This window comes from Serinus canaria, chromosome Z (assembly GCF_022539315.1).
Source record: "Serinus canaria isolate serCan28SL12 chromosome Z, serCan2020, whole genome shotgun sequence".
NCBI lineage: Eukaryota > Metazoa > Chordata > Aves > Passeriformes > Fringillidae > Serinus > Serinus canaria.
The window spans coordinates 67,860,788-67,867,034 of NC_066343.1; the positions used below are offsets into that span (position 1 = coordinate 67,860,788).

Below are 6,247 nucleotides of genomic sequence, written 5' to 3' on the forward strand. Positions count from 1 at the left end.
TTTCTTCCTCTTCTTCCTTCCTCCTTTCACTGTCCCAGCCAGCCTGGGGACAGGACTTTCCTTTGAGACAACTTGCACCATTTTCCAGGGTGAAAAAATAAGGAATGAAAAGAGAAGGTTTTCTTCTTTCTTTTTCCTTCTGTCTTTTTTTTTTCTTTTTCTTTTTTCTTTATTCTATTTTCTCTTTTTTCTTTTTCTTTTTTTTTTTTTTAATATAAAGCAACATATTAAAAACTCCAGAACACATGGACATCATGACTCAAAAATCTGTCCAAGAATAAAAGATGTGAGGGAAGTTTCCAACCTTTCTATGAAGTAATTTCACTCCCAGAGAGTTGCTTTAAATCCCTTGATTTCCCCAGGAGCAGAAGATCAGGGGCAGAAAAATCCTATACGAGCAAGCCAGAACTCCTGAGCCAAGCCGTCCTGTCTCCAGGGTTTTTTGGTTTTTCCTCACTCCTATGATGTCATGGGATGCCATGTAGACACCCCAGCCCTTGCCCTCACGGAGGAGAGGTGAGATGTGAGTGCTCGGTGGGGAGAGCTGGTACTGGCACTTCTGGAGGCAGCATAGGATGAAATTGGGATTCCTAGCATAGATTCCACCAGGGTAGAAGAGTTTTTGAAGCTGCACTCCCATCCTTTAAGGCTTATGTCTCCAGAAAGCATTAAACATCTGCTAGCCTAGCTGTCTGCCTGAGTGATGTCCAGGGGTGGTGAGAAGGACTTTTGCTAAGGGGTGCACAGAGGTGATCCAGAGCCCAGATCCAGCCCCATTCCTGCTCCATCCATGGGGTTATGGCATCACAGACACCATTGCCTGGGAATATTTAACTGGTCCATGCAGAGCCTCTCTGCTCTGGTGAGTGCTTTATTAACCCCCCCAGAGTGCAAGTGCTCCCAAGCCAGGCTGTGCTGAATTCTCCCACAGTGCCCTGAAAGCCAGATGTCCCCTGGACACCAGCACTGCTGTGTTTTATTTGGGCTGCTTTATCCGGTGCTAATCAGGTGTGGATCTGGGCCTGTCTGTCGCCCAGGCTGAAAGAAGCCAGGACTCCTCACCCAAGGATCTTAGCAGCACTTAACATGCACAGATTAAACATTGACATAACTGTGATAAGGCAAAAATGAGCCAGGACTTTAGACCCTCTTCTAGCTGAACGGGAGCTTCAAGGGTTTCAAGTGATGAAACACAAATCAGCCAGCTCAAAGGGCAGCTACACACCTAAACACCTTAGTGCACCTAGCCTCAGTCTCCTTCCCCCAGACCAAATTTGTCCCTAGAACCTCCCCCAGTCTCTAGGCAGCTGTGTCACAAAGTTGGCCACAGCTTTGTGATTCCTGAATCCTCAGATTTTCAGCATTCTAAGACTCTGAGGCTGCACAGTTGGTGCCAAGAGCCCCACGGTCATGGTTTTGATCCCTGTATGGGCCATTCACTTAAGAACTGGACTAAAGGATGATCCCTGTGGGTCTCCTTTAACTCGGAATATTCTGTGATTCTGCAGATGTTTACCTTCCTGGTGGTTCAGGGAGAGCATCACTCTTTAAAGAACCCATCAGGAAACAATTCTTCCTTTAAACAGAATGGCAGCTTTCTATATTGAAGTTCCTTTTACAGGTTATCAAACACTTAGTCACTATCAGGTGCTTTTAGGCAGATTATACAACATGTCCTAGCAAAAAGAGCCATAGATAGCTAAACATAATAAGCCATAAACAAACTACTGCCCTGTCAAATGCTGAAAGAACTGATAAATCATTTACCAAGCCCTCTTAAACTGTTTAAAATGGACCTTTTTAGCAGAAAAGTCATGCAAAGTAGTAAGCAGTTCCCATTAGCTCTCGTTTCCCACAGCAGCTTGACAAATATGGGTGTTGTTTGGGGGATTCATTGACAATAAAGGGACTCAGGGGAGGTTTGCTCACCATTTTTTTCTGTGCATATAGATGGTGTGAGAAAAGAGGTATCTGCTGCCTCTGCAGCTGAGGAGGGAGAGCCAGGGTTATCACATGAGCTGCCACAGATCAGCTGCAAGCCGAACAAAGCTTAACACAAGGTGGAAGTGGCTGCAGAGGGTGAAGTGACATTGCTCTGCAGTCCATGTGGTGCAGGCAGGGACAACAAAATCTCTGCCAGCAGCACACGGCACTTAGAGAACACCTGCAGCAGAAGGAGGAGGTGGAGAGAAAGGACACAGTCAGAGTCTGTCCCTCAGAGTGGTGCAGGATCCTGCTCCACCTGGAAGCACACTCATTTGTGTCCTGGGGCAGGGAGGATACCAGCCCTAATGCTGAGTGCACCCCTCACCCCAGGTCTGGGCTTTTAGAAGTGCCTGACAGCTCCAGTGGTGGATGGGGATGACTGGCCTCACTGCTTCAGCCCTTGTCCCCTGGGGATCTCACCCAGCTCCTGGGGCTGGAGCAGCAGTTTGGTTCATATTAACCCCCTGCCAGCCACAGAACTGGATCAGCTGGGAGGCCTGTGGCTGTACCCTGCTCATGGAGAGACCTTCACCAGCTCACACCACCAGACAACTCCAAGCAGGCATGTTTCTGGAAACCATCCTGATTCTGGGGACTCTGCCTGCTCCCCATGGTTCCTGATGCCTGAAGGGTTTTTGTCTCACCTCAGCGTGAGGGTGGCTGCACAGACATTGCTGGTCTCTGCCTGTACAGAGTGTAGCTGCAAAGCTGATTACCCTGTGCAAGTCTGACAGTGTCATAAACCCCCTGGAGCCTTGCAAAGCCAGCTCAGGTCTAGAGCAGTAATATTACCTGAGATTTTTTCTTAATCCAGAGGATTCCAGTCCCTCAGTACTGGGGAAAAAAAAGGTAGAGTTTACTGCACAGGTCTTTCATTCCTAATTGCTAAAGGAACAGTAACTGGAAGATCCATTCCTGTCTACTTGTTCCAACTCCTCCTCCGAAGCCAGCAGAAAAAAAGCCTTACAAAATCAACTTTTTCCCCTGTTTCGGATCTCTCTCAGACTCCTCAAGATGCACACAGTGTCCATGCACTGCTCCAAGCTGCCAGTAGTGGCCACAGCAACCCACTGCAATCTGGGAGCTGTTCTGCCCACATCCTTGGGAAGGAGCTCCATCTGCCGAGCCAGTGGCCCAGGCTGGAACCCAGGGACCATTGCCAGACTTGTCCCAGGGCTGTGGGGTGACTGGTCATCAGGCATCTCCTGGGTAGCACCGAGATCATCAGACCCTATTTACCAGCATCAGTGCTTGTGACGAGCTCCAGGGGGATTTTGAGGGGCCTTCCCCTCAAACAAACCAAACAAGGAGGGATTAGCAAAGCACTGGTGAGAAAACGGGAGAAAAGGTCCTTGTGTGCCACAGCTGCAACCATGTGAGCAGTCTGGGGGACTGTGGAAATACAGAAAAACAAGGGGGAAAAAGGGTGCTGTCATCTCAGTCTGCTTTGAATGAAGTCAGTAGGCTGAGCTCATGCCAGGTGCAGGAATGAGCCAGGAGTCACCTGGGGCTCAGCTGGGCTTCCTCCCACTTAGACCCAGGCTCAGCTGGCAGCTCCTCCAAGAGACAAAGCTCCTGGGAGCTGCCTGCAATAGAAAAGAGATAAAGAGGCTCAATTCTTGAAGGCTTTTCTTGAAGAGGAACTGCTCTTGCTTGCTATTCTCTTGTGACAATGAGTCAGACAGGGCAGGGCATGAGGGCAGGACCAGGTGGGTCCTTGAGGGATGCTTCAGGCTCTGCCAGGGTGAGGGGTCCTGGGCTATGCAGCTCCTGCCTGCACCCGTGGGACTTCTTGTGGCACTTATGCACCCACAGTGGGAGTTGAGGCTCTCAGACAGGCTGAGTGCACCTTCTCTGGGCTCCCCATGGACGCAGTCTGCTGCTCACATGGGAGCAGCTCTGCAAGGACTCATCCAAACCCAGGCATCTCTGGTGCTACTGTTTTATCCCAGACCAGCTCAATTTCCCCAGCCATGTAAAAATTTATTTTTCCTTCTGCACCCCTTCTTGGACATTCAGGATCTTTAGTGTAGTTATTTTCCTAAACATCTGATGCCATTTGATCTCTGTGATCAAAGGTTCCAATGCAGAGAAAACCTGCCAAAGGCCAGAGAGCTGAAAAGAAAGCCAATGAGCATTTCCACCTTGCCCAAAATATGTTACCTTTGAAGAGAGGAGGATTTCACCTCTAAAATAACTGAACAAACTCCCCAGAACCCCACTGCTCCTCACTCTGCAGGTAAAGTGTGAATTTTGCCATTTATTTTCTGGGATAATACTAAGGGTAAAGAATTGAGCTCAGATTTTAAGCCTCTTCCTGATGTCTCCAGTGTCACAAAGCACTGTTCAGGCTACCAGACTGGGGTGAAAGTGTAACAGGCTGTGCTCTCCCTGAGCATCCCACAGGTTTAAAGCTAGAAAAATATTTGTCTCCACTTCCTCTGCCAGCTGCTGTGTGCTGGAAAGCAGTACCTGTTCCACACCAGCCAGGGCTGCAGTTGGTGTGTGTGAGTGAGCCCTGTGTCTGAAGGTGTGGTGGCCAGCACCACACCACAATCTGGAGATGGAGTTTCACTTGATCATTACTTGATTAAATTCACCATGAGCTGCAACATGATGAGAAAAAGCAATGCACCCATCAAACTGACAATGGAGACAAGAACAAGGCTGCTCCATGGGTCTTGGGCTGGCAAGGACTAACTGATGAGGAAATTACATGATCAAAGGTCAGCAATTACAGGACTCTCCTGCTCCGTATGGGAGAGGCCACAGCTGGAAAATAGCTTGCTCTCTCCTAGGGACATCCCAGGAAAAGCTGTGAAAACAATTTGAAGAAAGCCTCTGTGTGCATGAGGCTAGGCCATTCCTTAACAAACCCAGCGTAGTGGGGAAGAAAGAGCTCTAAGGCTACAGAGCAATTTTATATGCAAGTACTTTCTTGCACATATAAGAAATCAGGCCAGAGTGGTATCTTGAAACCCTAAAAATCTCAGTGGCTAATGTTCAACTGATTCTTTTTTGGTCTGTGCAGACAGGTTGCTTTTAGACTGACCACTTTTCTCCAGGGCTTAGATATGGCATTGGTTTCTGGTGTGTCCTCTCCTCAGTCTGGTGCCAAGGAGATGCAATGAAGAGTGTTTGCATTTTCACTCCCAGTCAAGTAGTGGAGAATTTGAAATCTTTAACATCTGCATTTTTTTAAATTTAAAATGCCTGTAATTTAACACAATTTGACCTGTTCTCACGGGGGGAAAACCCACAGTAATCAAAAGAAACCAGCTAGTACTTTTCTTATGCACAGTGCTATAGTCACACAAGACCAACCTCACCAGGGCAAGAATTTACTCCAGCCTTCCCCTTTGTTTGGTTGTAGAATATCCTTTACCATATCTATGTCTTGTTTGAAGCCAGGTTACCCCTCTGAGAGTGGGAAAGCTGGGAGCCATCCTCCCAGGGCTGCACAAAGAGGGAGCTGCACCATGGCAAGGCCCTGACCTGAGACCATGCCCTTGCACGGACCCCAGTACTGCACTGTTTTTATTTGACAGCTTGGCCACCAAAGGAAGGAACTCCCAGCCCTCCATCTGACTCCTGGTCTCATGGGCAGAGCTGGGAGGTGTGACATTGATGCCATTCAGGACTGGACCCCAAAAGTGAAAGTGAAGCCACCATTTTTTAAGTGTCTTTGTGCTAAAGGCTTAATGGTTTATTAAAGTGAGAATTACTTCAGCAAACATATGAGACAGACAAGAGCTGAGAGGATGCGGCTGCATAGGAACATCTTGCTAGCAAAATTGTAACTCTCACTTGCCCTGCCACTGTTCACCTGTCAGCCTTTGCTGCTTTTCCTTTGGGACGGATGTGAGGCTTCCTCCCCACACAGAGCCCAAAGAGATGCATAAAAAGCCAAATTCAACCTGAGCAACCCTCAGGATGACGATCAGGTAAACCCACATCAGGAGCCTGCTCACCCATCCAGGAGCTCAACTTCCCCTTCCATCACTCTCCAGCTCCAGGACAGCCACAGCTGGTTTGTGAGGCTTTGTCTCTGCCATGAGCTATAACCCTGCCTAAAATCCTCTCACCAGGAATAATTCTCTCTAAAGAGAGAACGACCCTGTGACAGCACGGCCAAGTGCAGGGTTTCAGCAGACACATCCCACGCCCCTCCGAGCACTCCTGCTGAACTTTGCTTTTTTTTGCCAGGCCAGCCCTGCATCCCCCTGTGCTCCCAGCCCCGGCAAAGGCAGCGGGCCAGCCT

The 6,247-nt window shown here is 48.6% G+C and overlaps 1 protein-coding gene across 1 annotated transcript in view; it reads left to right on the plus strand.

Moving 5' to 3' along the window:
- The window catches only part of UBAP2 (ubiquitin associated protein 2), a 418,367-nt gene that overhangs the window by 175,393 nt on the left and 236,727 nt on the right, over positions 1-6,247 (plus strand). The window lies entirely within an intron of this gene.